The sequence below is a fragment of the Triturus cristatus genome, chromosome 3_2 (genome assembly GCF_964204655.1).
Source record: "Triturus cristatus chromosome 3_2, aTriCri1.1, whole genome shotgun sequence".
Classification (NCBI taxonomy): domain Eukaryota; kingdom Metazoa; phylum Chordata; class Amphibia; order Caudata; family Salamandridae; genus Triturus; species Triturus cristatus.
Window position 1 is genome coordinate 564,968,110 of NC_140584.1, and position 15,367 is coordinate 564,983,476.

Genomic DNA, 15,367 nt, shown 5'->3' on the forward strand with positions numbered 1-15,367 from the left:
GTACATCAGTGACTGTGTGCTAGCAAATAACATCATCACGGAAGACAAGCAAAACCTGTCCGTTTTACCTTCATTTGTGAGATTAACCTCGAGGTTGTGTCTTGAAGGATTTATTTTATTTTTCAGTGAATAATGCTTTGACAGTTTGACTCCTCACCGGCCAATGTGGTAAAAACAAGTATTGGCAAAGCCAGTAGGTCTGGTATTGTATACCAGCCTTTTGGCTTTCTCATGAACCTTTTGGTCTGCGAGAACACACTGCCCTTATAGTATGGCAGTGCAGGCTGATCAATGAAAAAAATAGGCTTTGATTATTACTTTCCTGCTTGCCCAAATTTCTTTATATTTTAAAACGACTTCAACTCATTTTGCTTGATGTGCTCAATTTACCCATCTCTTGAAATTATAAAGGTTTCAAAACTGCCTTGACACACAGAAGAACAGACAGCAGAAACCATTATGTGAGTTTATTTTCCAGCAAGGGCCTCCTAACACCCTGCTTGCCGATCCAGCTGTTGTACATAAATTCTACAAGACATCCTCAAAAAATTCCAAACACTGTTCCAGATGTGCAGGGTCATAGGCTAACGGGGGTGAGAAAGATACCACATGGCTGTGTGCTGAAGCTCTTCATAACTGGACTGAACATGCTTTGTTTTAGTGAATGTGTGTTTCATGTTCGTACTTTTGCCCTCATTATGTTTCATAGAGGTAATCATGTAAGTGCCTTCAGTACACTGACATATTAGGTCTAGGTTTTATAAACAAATTCCCAAACTCGTAAACCCTACTTCCATGTTTGAACACGTTGCTATACAGGGCAATAACTTCATCTCTCAAATCTTCAGTTCCTGTATAGGTCAAGTTGGGGTGATGTTTCTTCAGTCACCCAGGCCAGACCTTTCAATATCCTAATAGATCAAGGAATGACCATGATGCCATCATTTCAGCAGTGTTGGAAGTCCGATAATACGATTTATGGTCCCTCTGGAAACTGTTCCCGTGTTTGGCCTATTTTCAGTCCTTACAATGGTAGCACTGGTATTCACACATGTAAACTAAGCCCATGAAGCCTCTCTTAACAGTTTACCTGTTGATGCAATGTCAAAAATGATGAAACGATGCTGAGCTTTGATGCCCTTGTTTTAGGTTCATTGCATTGTGTCCCTGTGGCTCCTTGAGTAGAGGGTATGTTTTATCCTCAATAGGAATGTATTCTTCAAAGCATAGCCCTTCCAGAGATTCTCTGACTCTTGTACTACAAGATGAACAGAGATGAACTGAGAACAAGCATTGGCATAGCTAATAGGACTCGCTTTTGGGACCTTATAAGTGTTTAGCCATGCAACAGTTGATGTTGTTGCACCAAGGATATTGTGCTGCATAACTAAATACTTATAAGGTCCCAAAACCGAGACCTATTGGCTATGCTAATGCTTGTTATGCTTTCCAGTAGGTCATCTGCCTCCCTCTGACTCCTTATATTATGCATTTTATTATTGTGCATGACTCTTAAGGATGCAGGAAATTTGAGCTTTTCTGAAGACCCTAGCTTTTTGAATTCTTATAGGCGCTTACCGAACTCCCCTTGTCTATTCCAAGTGGTTCGAGATAGGTCTGATCTAATTTCAAACAAAATTTCCTTTACCCTTAGCGACTTCATTTTCAAGGCCTTTAAAAGGATTTTTTCCTTTAAAGAATAAGTATGGAAGTATAGAAGGATCTTACTGGGATTGACCTTGTTTGGATTTCTTCGGAAATGGTCTCTGCGCAACCTTTGGATATCCTTGATTATCTCCTCCTCACTTTCCTCACAAACAACGAAAGAAAGCCTTTATGTCCTCTCCCCCTTCCCTTTTGGAACATTCAAAATCCGTAAGTTATTTTTCCTTGAGTTATTTTCCAACTGTTGCAGTTTCTCCAGGGTTTTTTACTCCTCATGTCTTATTGCCTGAACATCAGCTTTAGTATTGCTCAATTCTTCCTTCAGCTCCCCTACAGTGTTCTCTAAAGTCTGCATTCTTATGTATAGGAGATCGATTTTTTTTGTAAGACTTTGCAAAAGCTCCTTATTTCACCCCTGTCCACTTCCGAAACTGCAAAGCCTTTCCTAATCTTCACCGACAGTGACAAAAACATGCCCTCAAGGGCCCACGCCACGGCGGTATGCGCTCACTAAGGCGCACCCTAACCTGTGGTGGAATGAACCGCGTAAACTTACAGTTATGTGAAGTATTGAATGACCTCACTACATGAGTCCTGGTGGGGGACGGGACTTGTAGTCACACTTTCATCAAAGTCTGCCGCCTGCTGGACATCTGTCTGCTCCCTTCCAAGGACTCCGACGATTCGGCTTTCAGCATTCCTGAAGGCTTCACGATAACCGTGAGCTTACACGGTTCATTCCACCACAGGTTAGGGTGCACCTTAGCGAGCGCATACCGCTGTGGTGTTTTGGTCCTGATGAAACTTAATACCTAGAAGCAGAAACATGTTGACCAATTGTTTCCTCTCACATTAGGATGTACCTAGTCTACTAAAACCAGATTTTGAAATATCCTACACACTTGTTTTTAACAGTGCCCAGTTTTCCACCATTACCATTGTTCTGGGATAAAACTGAGGCATTTTTTTAAAACCACCTTTCACTACTCACGACTTGCACTCACCTCACTCAATGGAAACCTGCTCCGCTGTAATCAGGCGTCGTAGCACGCCAGCAAGGCACTCGGCCTTTCTGGTGGGAATCCCATGAGGAAGCATGTCACCAACTAGGTTGGTGAGTGAGGGTTCTTTTAAAAACACAGTGATATTTTCTTGCTAGCTTTTCCTTCGTTGGATACACTCTGTTGTTGTTTATACATTACTGTGCAGGGGGATTAAGAGTGGCTCCAGTTACTTTCCCTCTCTCTCCTCTTGTTGATGTACAATCTAGAATGGTCCAAGAAGTCGTATGCAGGTCTTTTAGGAGCTAGTAACTGCTTTCTTGGGCACCAGAGGTGTGGAAAACCAGCAGAAGCTTCTCAGTGTTACGGTTCAGGGAACTGCATCGAAAATTCAATATGTTACCCAAACACTGTACAAGTGTGAACAAGACCCATCTGTGGAGTCACGGTTTCCAGAAGTATTCCAATTAACTTAATGTGAAGATAAAATCTAGATTCTTTCTCAAACCTTGTTCACCCAATTAATATAGTAATTGCTGCTTTGCATGTAGTGTTTTGTCACTACAATGGACTTGGTGCTCAGGGGATCCATTGCTATTCAAACCTGTGTCTGCCATAAAAAAGGTGTAATAGCCGTGACTCTTCCTTGTGTTGTAAAAAGCCTCACTTGGAACCACACTCATACAGTGAGGGAGCTGGAGAATCATTGATATAAATAGCGAAAGCCAGACGGCTCCTCATCTGCGGAGGATTGATCTATCCCTATAAATGCAAGCTAAAATCATTATTAATTGTGCAGTCATAAAGAGATGAAAGCACCGCTATGGATTGTATATTAACACAGCTCACCTTGGATTATGTAGAAGCCAGCCTGGGAGTAAAAATTAAATAAAGGTTCGCGCTGAGGAAAGACAAAAAAAGTCACTATTACTATCTTTAATCATCCACCAAAGACAAACAAAGTGAGTGTCAAAAGTGGGTAGAATACTCACCGAATAGAAAGAACTGATCTGTGTAATTTTAATAGGTGTAACCTAGAGGAAAGCACCAGTGATTCCAGTGATTTAATCAGTTCGGGCTCTGTAAAAATTAAAGAATTTGGGGGCATATTATCAAGCACGGCGTTAAAATTATCGCCGCTTTAGCGGCAAAAAACTGCCGCTAAAGCGGCGATAATGGACTTGATAATATGCCCCAGAGAATTCCAATAGAAGCCCATGTTGACACCAGAACATGGGCTTCTATAGGAATTCTCAAGGGCATATTATCAAGCCCATTATTGCCGCTTTAGCAGCAGTTTTCTGCTGCTAAAGCGGCGATAATTTTAACGCAGTTTCTTGATAATATGCCCCAAAGTATCAGTAAGGCCCATATTATGTTTAAAACGCAAGAAAATCTGAAAAGAAAAAGCGCGCGGCAACAAAGCTTATGCCCGTACCTCCATCTGATACAAAGTATCTCTGTAAAAACATGGCTGCAGCTCAGTGATGGCCCGAGAAAGGGGAAACAAATAATCAAGTCGCTACAGCGCCAACGTGCACGTTAATGATGGCACGTTAGAGAAGTGTATCTCTGGCGTATGACGTCAGACCCAGTTGGAGGCCTTATTGCACTCTATCATAAATGTGGGGTTTTGGGAAAGGACTCAATCTTGGGTGAAAAACGGTCTGAATAAATAAGGGGCTACATGTCCGTAGGGTACAAAGAAACTGTTGACATGTTTGTAAACAAAGGGACAGGCATTTTAAATAGGTGAACAGTATTTAGTCATATCACTACCGTGTATGTATTTCTTTCATCATAATCAATCAAAACATTCAATTCTATTTATGAAAAAGTTAAAAACTGAATTTTAATACACTGTCACAATGATCGAATTAAGATTGGAAACTACGCTAAATGTTCCCTGTCTGAACATGCAACAATATTATAAACATACTATATATCAGTACAATATGGAGTACAACTTTATGCATAAGGATTAAACAGCAGTAAAAATTATTCTTATAAATTATTGCCTGCTGATACTATAGATAAATAATCCAGGCAAATGTGACACATTTTATTGTAGGAAGAACAACACATTTTGTTGTGGGTATCCCCTATCTATTAATCACCACGGTAGTGTGGATGCTCATCAAGGTATATTTAAACATTACTCTGGGTGGTCACTTGCCCAGAAAAAACAATTACAAGCTTCTATAGTATTTCATATAGTGTAGGTATTATGCCTAGTCAACCATTTTTCAGGCTAGCAACCTGTCTAGAAAATTTCACATATTAATTGAGGCCATGAGCCACGGTGTCCAAATGATGGATCCACTTGCATTCACTCAAATTTAAGATGTTAGTAAAATTACAACCCGTCGGGTTGCTACTGACTTTTTAAATAATTTACCATCTCATACTGTCTATAGGATGATTGAAGGTGGTGAAGTGTTCAACAAAAGTGTGCCCCTTGGACCTTTCACCTGATCCTGCTGTGGTGTTGAAGTATGTCTGTTTTCACCTTCTGAAGGGTCTGACCTACATATAGGGAATCCACATGGACATCTAATTACATAAATGACATCTACACTGTTACAATTTGTGTGTTCACTTAGTGGGTACGTATGGTCATTGTGGTTAAGAACCTTGGTTTCTGAAGTCAAACCACATGTCTCACAAGTGCCCCACTTGAAAAGACCTGTAAACTGTGGCAAATTCCACAATGTGAGTATGGAAGTTTTCGGTGCCCCCCCTTGAAAAGAGCTCACCCCATGATCTTTAATATTTGTACCTCTCCTGAAAGAATGTACTGGAGGTTCATTGGTATCAATGGCATCATATACTAGGGTATCACCTTTCATTGCTACGTGTGAAAAATGTAGTCATGAAGATCATTCTGTTTTGAGTCTCATCAATATGATGTTTGGGTTCAAGTAGGATCTTTCTTGGGCAAAACCAAGCCTTTTTACGTGCTCTTTTCAGTAAGATATTTGGATAACCCCTCTCTCTCAAGAATCCCATGAAATCCTCTCATTCTCTAAAGTAATCAGAATTTCATGAACAATTTCTCCGGAGACGGAGGAATTGCTCATGAGGCAAATTGTTTCTCAGGTTCCTGGGATGATGGCTGTAGCAACGTAACCGGGAATTCCTCTCACTACTTTTTGCTAAAGAGACTTGTGTCCATGGTCAACTTTGATCATGATACTGGACCAATATTTTTCTGTATCACAATTCACACAGGTCCCTCAGGTTTTGTGGTTTACCCCATTGTTATGTAATGACCTTGTTAACCCCTTCCCCGCTCATGACGGAGCCGCTCCGTCATGAGCCACGGTTGCCGTGTGCTCATGACGGAACGGTTCCGTCATGACACGCCCGTTGGCGGCCGCTCCGCCTACGCGGCGCTGTTTCCCCGCCTGTGCGGGGGGACAATGCAACTGGGCGGAGTCATGACGGAACCGTTCCGTCATGAGCACAGCCCAACCGTGGCTCATGACGGAGCGGCTCCGTCATGAGCACAGCGCCACCGCGCTGCCCCCCCGCACCCCCCAGCACTGCGGCGGAATGTCCGCCGCAGCGAAGGGGTTAAAGGGAAGCATGACATAAGATACAGTAAAGTCAGCCAATAGCTGAATTGGGGTGGCACACGGCCCCTTGGTGCATGCTGGAGTGGGTGGAAGAACAATGTTAATGACACAACCATAAACTAATGGATGAAGTCTGGCTAAAATCCCCTAAAGGTAAGTATGGTATACACATACATTTAGCAGAATCAAAAGATCTGAGCTTCCACAGACCTAAACAAGCCAACTGGTATGGCATTGGAGAAAGAAAGAAAGAAATAAAGAAATAGAGAAAGAAAAAGAAAGAAAGAAAGAAAGAAAGAAAGAAAGAAAGAAAGAAAGAAAGAAAGAAAGAAAGAAAGAAAGAAAGAAAGAAAGAAAGAAAGAAAGAGAAAGAAAGAAAGAAAGAAAAACAGTTTTAGCAAGATAGATAAAGCACACTGATTAGCTTATATTCAGAGTTTCTGTGATCTGGTGTGAAACAGCAGCAGTCAGATAAATAAGACCACTCCAAAATGAATTTCCAAGAGCTTTAGCAGGAGATGGGTTCTGACAAATCTGGAATGTGCCCTATGCTCACATCAAAACGTCCTGCTATCACATCAGGCTCTAAGCACAGAGAAAACACTAAAGTAATTATACATTAAAAACAAAAACACTGTTACTGAAGGGAACTAGCTTGTGTGTGGATGTGCTCCTTGTGAAAGAGCAAAATGCAGTCACTCAAAGTAAAGTAGCCTGACCTATTGCCCCATGCTGTATCCTGTAGTGGGTGGAAGCTAAATGTGAATCACATAACAACAAACCAATAAAAGAAAAGAGGTAGCTGATAATCTCTTTAGGTAAGTATATTATGCATATAATTTTTGTAAAATCAAAAGGTCATGGCTAACGCCAGACCTAGAGATGAGGTGTGTGAGCATGCTTTTTAAATATATTTCGATAAGGTTATGTGTGTCACAGGCGTTGATGCATGTTACCATGTTCAATGTTTGTACACTGAACAAACATGATGGCTTGATTAACTTAGTAAAAGTATGCTAGGTCATGCTTTTTTACCCTTATTAACATCGTTTCTACCATCAGTAGTTTTAGACAAGCTTACGTAGCTTGTAGTAAGTGTAGTGTCTTGTGAGGTAGCAATGATGAAACCCTTTTGGCTCTTGTTGGACTCCGTAGAGTTATGATGTAGGTGTTAGAGCAGAATGCAATGAAGGCTGATTTAGAATGTTGAGTTTGCAGTTACATCCAAAAGAATAAAGACATATAATACTAAGCTCCATGTGTGATGTAGTCATTTGTGGGTACCCAGGCTGGGAGAAGATGCTACAAATGGTGACGAGATAGGGTATAAGTAACCTGAAGGCTGACAGTGCTCTCCCAGAGAGTGTGTCGTGGTCCAAGCAAACTACTTGTGCGTGCCACATATGCCATCATCGAAGTACGGAATCACTGCTTCATGCATGTGGAGTCAAAGCACAACTCCAGTTGCTGTGAAGATCAAAAAGCATTGCAGAGAATCTACATGTCATTGTCCGATAACCTTCTGCTCAGGCTATACATAAAGGGACCATGCCAAGTGGCAAGATCAGTTAAGATAAATTGACACAGAATTAAGTTGATTGTCATCTAAGTCATCATCCAGCTGTTTTTCCAGATCAGCATCAAATGAAAGTGAAGAATATTGTGTGCCATGTCGACATTTTCCTCAGAAAAGCGTGCACATATTCAGCCGACCGCATGGGAAGAAAATGTCAGTCCAAACAAATACGACAAGTTAAAGCACCAAAGTTATTCAAATATTGTCCAAAGATTACACTGAAAATAAACATTTGTTGGATACCTTTCATCATCGACAGTGGTGCTTCGATAAACATTATGCCTAAGGAGAGATATATTGAATTGTTTCCATTACCTGGGCTAACGCCATTGAAACCCAAAGTGTATACATGGGCTGCATTGACATCATTAAAAAGACAATGTTCATTTGTATCGAAGATGAAACACAAGAAAATGAAGATGCAAGCACCCATCAATGTGCTTCAAGGCACAGCATCAAGTGCCTGTCTGCTCAGTTTCAGAACAACTGCTGATATGGGACTGATTTCTGTAAACTACAATATGAATGCTCACCATGAAATAGTATGTCAAGTCCCTTCATTGTTTCATGATTTAGCAAAGCTTAATACTATGAATGTAAAACTGCATATTAATGAGGATAGCCGCCCTGTTGCTAAAGACATAGACTAATTAGGGCATCACTGGCAGGATGGGAGGGCAGAGCTCGGCCCAGCCACCTTACAATTGAATAGGCTTTGTGCTGTTTCCACAAAAAGGGCTGCATAACCCCTGTCAGGAAGGCAGGGCACTTGAGCTCTTCAAAGGTGCTCCTTTAGAAGCTTCTTCCTACTTCAAAGGTATAACTGGGTATAAATACTGGACCTCAGACACCAACTCTTCAGTATACTTCTGCACCTGTGGATACTCTGCTAGGAAGAAGGACTGCTGTGCTGCTGAAAGGACTTTCACTCTGCTGAACTGCTGCTCTGAAGGACTACTGCCCTGCTGTGCTGACCTGCTGCCAGCTGCCCGCTTGTTGTAGAAGAAGGACTGGACCTGCATCTCTTGAACCCAGAATGACTCCAAGGGCTAGATGGCTGGCCTCCTCATCTGAAGCCTTAGGGACATATGTAATACAAACACACTACCCTGCCCAAACTCATAAATGGAGTGGAATATCTCAACTTTATCTGGGATAATCATTCCCCATATTTGCCCCAGCAAATTATATGAACATAATACATCAAACCAGGTATAAATATATTTAATTAAAAAAATTAATTCAAATTGCTGATACATACAGTATTAATCACAAATTAAGTAGATTATTATATATAGTTCAATCTTTTCCAACACAACAATAAATTATCCCAAAAAAAACATAACAGGCATCCAACAACCTTGCACTTGCACCTGGACTCATGTGTGAGTCTTCTCTGCCAAGTGGTGCCATCCCAGTCCTGGACCCTTGGAAGTGGGCTTAATGTGCCCTGCCAGCCTAAGGATCCAGTGGAACCAATGCATCTCCTCTGCTGCTTGGCGCAAACCCTAGCAGAACGTATGTATTTATACTGCTGCATGGATTGAACATGTCGCAAAGACCCTCCTATCCATTGTAGCTTCATCAGAACCACCACTGTACAATGCATCTTCAGTGAAGGCCCTCACATCCCTTGTCGACGGCAGCCTTGCACCGGCGCAGGATTCTGTTAAGGCTCGTTTGTATTTCAGGCTTGTTTGTATTTTAGGATAGCTATTGCACCAAAATTATTTTAAATTGCTTGAACTCGTTTTTTAAAATTGTTTTTAATATTGCTGAGAACACACAATATTGAACTGTGTTAACTGGCTAAAATCTCCCACATAATCCACCATTGCGGGCTTACTTATTTAGCTACGCCACTGCTCCCCGGTCCATCGCGGGATCACTCCGTTTGCGTGGAGGGAGATTAGGCGATTTCCAGTCTGGAAGGGAAGTTGGCGGTCTAGCTGCTTAACCTCCTCCATAAAACCGGATGATACCCCAGATGCACAGACGACGCGCGAGGCAGGTGTGCCGGCGGCGAGCCAAAGTCAAGCCCGTCTGAGCCTGTCCGTGCAACGATCGCGCACACCGCCAGCCACGCTGCCAGATTTGAGAGAAGTACAGAGTGGAATAGACACCTCTGTTACTCAAGGGAACAACTCTGGGTAATAGGTAAGCAGGAAAGTAATATGGGCACGCTCAAGTTCGAAGGAGATGAGGATTCAGTCATAGGAGGGGATAAGCATAAGTGTGGCCTAATTAACGCCAGATCTCTGGTGAAGCACCATTTGGAGATCCAATTATTACTGGAATCACTTGCCTTGGATGCAATGTTTCTGACAGAAACATGGTTGCACCCGGATTCAGATTTTGAGTTAGGGTTGGTATGTTCACTGGGATACAAAGCTTTTCATAGGCCAGGAACAATGGCAGAGGAGGTGGGGTTGGGGCAACCCCATCTTTATTTAAAGATAAATGAAACTTCACCTCAATGGATATTGATGAGGTGGAGGGAATAGAATTACTGGGGTTCGCACTAAAGGATCACAAAGGAAAATTATTGGCTGGAATTGTCTGCTACAGACCCCCAGGTCCAGGTAGTCACCAGCAGCAACAAGCACTGAATGATGTTTTTAGTGATATGGCACTTACTCATGCAAGAGTGTTAATTCTAGGGGATTTCAATCTTTGGCCCAATGGAAGTTTAGACACTGCTCTCAAAAATCTTATCCAATCATGTAGGAATCTGAACCTGCAACAGTGGGTAACAGCCCCAACACACAGGGTATGTATTGGATTTAATTATTTCCGCAGAAAATCTCATAGGAATAGAGAACATTCTGCCTGTAGACTGTTCCGATCACTAGCTGATAAAGTTCTTGGTATCTATACCTAGACACAGTACCTTTACTGGTACCAAAGGAAACAATTGAAGAAGGAGAGACTGGAAGGGACTTTTGGAAAAAGTAAAAATATCCTCAATTTCCCCTATATGTCCTGTGTTAGGTCCTTTAGACATAGACAAACAGGTGAGTGAAAATTACACACTATTTTGTGAACAAATAAGTAGTATGCTAGACCAGGTGGCCCCTATGAAAAATGACAAAAAAACACGCCGGCAGTCAGCCCCATGGTATAACAGAAGGTTAAAAAACTTAAAAACGGACTGCAGTTAGGCAGAACGGAAGTGGAGGAAAGAATATGCAGAGGAGGACAACGTTGCCCTAAGTAAGAAGTAACTATAAACAAGAAATTACTATGACTAAAGTGGAATATTATGCATCCTGAAGGCCTCAAATAGTACTAAAAGTGTTTTTAAAATAGTGGAGGACCTCTCTAATCCAGATTGCACAAAAAATAAGATCATTGCCACACGAGATGTTTGTGACAAGCTGTCAATCTTTTTTGTGGAGAAAATTAACAAGATCATCGATGGCCTCAGATTACGCTAGATAGATAAAGTGGAAGACCCTAGTAGCATTCAAAAGGACCCACCACCAACGATTCAGAAGGAGGTATGGTTAGATAGGGAACGAATGGCAACTCTGGATCATTTTGATATACCTTCAGAAGAGGAATTCAGTAGGCTAGCCTTAAGTGTTTCCTCACGCTCCCCATTAAATCCACTACCCCATAGAATCTGGAAAGAACTAAAAACTGAACTTTTTCTGCTGCTCAGACAGATCTGTGGACAGTCATTAAGTAGCAGGTCAGTACCAGCCTGTTGGAAACAAGCGATCATAACACCGCTCTTGAAGAAAGCTACTCTCGACCCTTTGAACCCTAACAACTATAGACCAATCTCACTCTTTCCCTGCCCTGTGAGGATCATTGAGCGCCTGGTCAGCAGGTCACTCTCGCAGTTTCTGGAAAGTAACAATAAGTTGGAGGATGTAAATTTCGTGTTCCGGCCAGGATATGGAACTGAGACTGCCTTGGTGACCGTATTGGAAGAACTCCGAATGCGAGCAGACAAGGGACAATCAGTCATACTGATCCTTTTAGACTTGTATGCCGCATTTGTTACGGTAAACCATAAAATCCTCCTGACAAGACTGTACGAGGTCAGGGTGGAGGGCACGGCATTACAGTGGTTTCAATCGTATTTGGCGAATAGGCAACAGGCGGTAGCACTACCTCCATATCAATCAGATTTCATCAATATCCAGCACGGTGTTCCGCAGGGCTCAGCAATAAGTCCGATCCTGTTTAATATTTACATGAGTCCCCTAATCGCTATTATCAAATCCCACAATGTCAGCCTAGTGAATTACGTGGATGAAACTCAGCTCATCCTAGCGCTGGAGGGAGACCAATCAACATCTCTGGAAAATTTCCATGCTTGTATGCAGGAAACTGTATGCTGGTTCAAAGATAACTCTCTGCAATTCAATGGGGAGAAAACTGAGATTGTATGCTGTGCAACCAAGAAAATCTCATGCCCACTTCCGACAAATTTTTGGCCGTTGCCAGTGGACAAGCCACTAACACCGGTTAAGGCAGTATGCAATTTGGGAGTAGTAATTGATGATAGACTCAGTTTAGAAACCCAAGTTAACAAAACGGCTGGTAGCAGTCTCTCCCTAATAAGGGTGTTAAGGAAGATCCTCCCAATGCTACCAGACACAACTAGGGCACAAATAGTCAGTAGCGTGGTTCTGAGCCGATTGGATTACTGCAACGCCTTGTTGCTGGAGGCCCCGAATTATTTAACAGCGAGACTCCAGAGATGTCAGACGATGGCGGCTAAGCTAGCCCTTAGGAAATCACGCAGATCATCAGCCTCCCTAGCCCTAAAGGAACTCCATTGGTTTCCCGTGACACAGAGGATTCAGTTCAAGTCACTATGTGTAGTCTTTAAGGCCCTTCATGGGATAGGGCCTAAACCATTGCAGCACAAGTTAAGCTGGTATATTCCTACCAGATGTTTGGCTCATCCTTAGCCTTACTAATAAAAGTACCCAAATTTAAAAGAACTGAACTAGGAGAAAGAGCCCTCAGTGCTGCAGCCGCCAAGCTGTGGAATGCATTACCGAATAGCCTCAGACAAATAGAAGATCTATTGCAATTTAGGAAAAAATTAAAGACCTGGCTTTTTCCTAATGGGGATGTATAGGCCCATCTTTCTGCCAGCAACTGCTTTTTACTGCAATTTGGTGCATGGTCAAACTTGTACTCTTAGCGCCAGGATGCCCGTGGGGTGAGCGCTTTATAAATCTGACTAACATTTTACATCCAACATTCTGCATTGCAGCCTTGCAGCTCTACAGAACTGATGCATTGGCCCAAATGCGTGCCGCCTCCTCAACGCCAGACTTCCCATCTCAAGTCCCATCAACGGCATCCTTAACGATGACACAGGACCTTGCATCACAGCCTCAGCGCATCTCAGACCTGACACATCGCTTCGGATGCGCAACGCTTCTTCGAGGCGCATACTCACAAAGCTCCTCAAACCAAGATTTAAGATACTCTGTTGAGAGGACCTAGTTGGGTGCCTGTAGACAGCCCGCTTTACATCGCGGTTGGCCTGAACTTGTGACTTTGTCCCAGTTTGGCACAGCCAGATATCTACAGTTACCACTTTGTGCTTTTTGGTGCTATTTTCACTAAAATCTTTACCTTTGAACATCTACTAGTCTACTGATTTGGATTTTTATTGTTTTGGACTTGTTTTATTTATTACATTTTACTCTATTTTTCTAAACTGGTATGGGATTTTTTGTGTTGTGTTTTCACTGTGTTACTGTATTATCTGTTGCACAAATACTTGACATATTGCCTCTAAGTTAAGCCTGACTGCTTTGTGCCAGCAACCAGAGGGTTACGCGCAGGTTAATTTGGAATTGCTTGTGACTTCCCATTGACAATGATTGTGGTTGCAGCTTGACCAGGGCTCACACCCCCAGTCAACCAACAACCCAATTTCTTTGCATATGGTGGACCTTTGTCTAGAGTGGCACAGTGGGTGAGAAACCTTGAGTGATTGACAGTGGTGTGACTATTTGCACAAATTTCTCCCATCACCTTACGTGTGATTGTTGCATAATTATAACACCAACATCATCACAGGCATGCCAGTCACCATACTGCTGTCTGCATGTCTGTTCATAGGCAAGGTATGATACCAGAATATCCTTCTAGGAATATAGTTTAGAAAAATATTGCCCATTGTAGTAAAGGACTTTTAAAACACGAATACAGTATTTCTGTAGGAATATTCTGACATACAATCGTGTTGGTGACATAACAATATACAGTATGCAATATATGTGCATGGAAATCACTGATCTAGTCGATAGTTATCCTGAAACTCTTGCATAGATTTGATCCCCAGGACTTATGTTTGGTACAATTGGCCCACCATGTGGTGACATCAACCGTCGGACTGTGCCAAATAAGCTAGCAAAGTTGGTTGGCACCATTCAACATTTATTAGAGCGCTGGGATTACCCATAACTACAAGGCCTCATATAGCCACCCTGCATTGCGGCTTTTCATGCCCAAGTAGATATTTTGTGAGGCAATGCAGCACAAGTCACTGAGTTGCCTTACACTGTAATGAAAAGGTGTGCCATGGGAGTTACGGTGGGTGTTCCCACGTAACACACATGGCATTTGACACATTCCCATATTTATAACATGCTGTAAACCTGGGAATGCATCCGATGCCTACTCCTCCCCAGGGGTGGCATAAGGGTTGTTTTTATGAAGAAAGGTGTCCCTTTTCACAAAATTAAATCTAATTTCAACGCAGACACCCTGGCACCATGGTTCAAGGGTTCCTGCATTGGTGCATGGCAGGCATTTGTGCAGCAGCGCTGTGAAAGAAGACAGGAATGCACCGTATCTCGTAGATAAGAATGCACCGTATCTCGTAGATACGGTGCATTCCTTCCATTTTCTTTTGATGTAGAGCAGCGCAGCAGGATGGCTTGTGGAGCTAGCCTATATCAAAATATTGTAAATGATGACCTTTATCTCCTCCTTTGTTAAATGAATAGTACAAATAATACATATATATATATATAACTATTCAATAAGTTGTTTTGGTCCTCAAATAAATCACCCAGATCTTGTTATGTGAGGCTATGGAGCTACAGCAGCAGTGTCCATGACTGGCACTGGTGATAGAGACACAGGTGCAGTCTTTGGGCTCTGAGGATTCTCAGGTGAAGTCTCATTTCTGACATCTGGAGTTCGTGAAAGTCGAGGCAGGTGCTTGAAATGCAAAAAATCTTGTGTAATGAATTTCAAGGATGGGGCGCTAGTCCTTAACTAGTTGCAGCCCTCAGTGGGTCAACATCAAAAGGGGCATCAGACTTGCGTTTTTGTTTCTGTCGGACAAGGACTCAATATCCTTCGGTAAAGAAAGTGCTCTTCCCACATCAGCATTTGTCTGCATAGATCTTAATTTTGTATAGTGACATGAATATGTTTGATGAAGTTCATCATCATTAATTACTTTTTTAGTGGTCCATTGCGGCAACTTGGTCTTTATGGCTCTCCCAAACATCAGGGTTGCAGGGCTTTCACCTATAGTTGAATGTGGGGTCGACCAG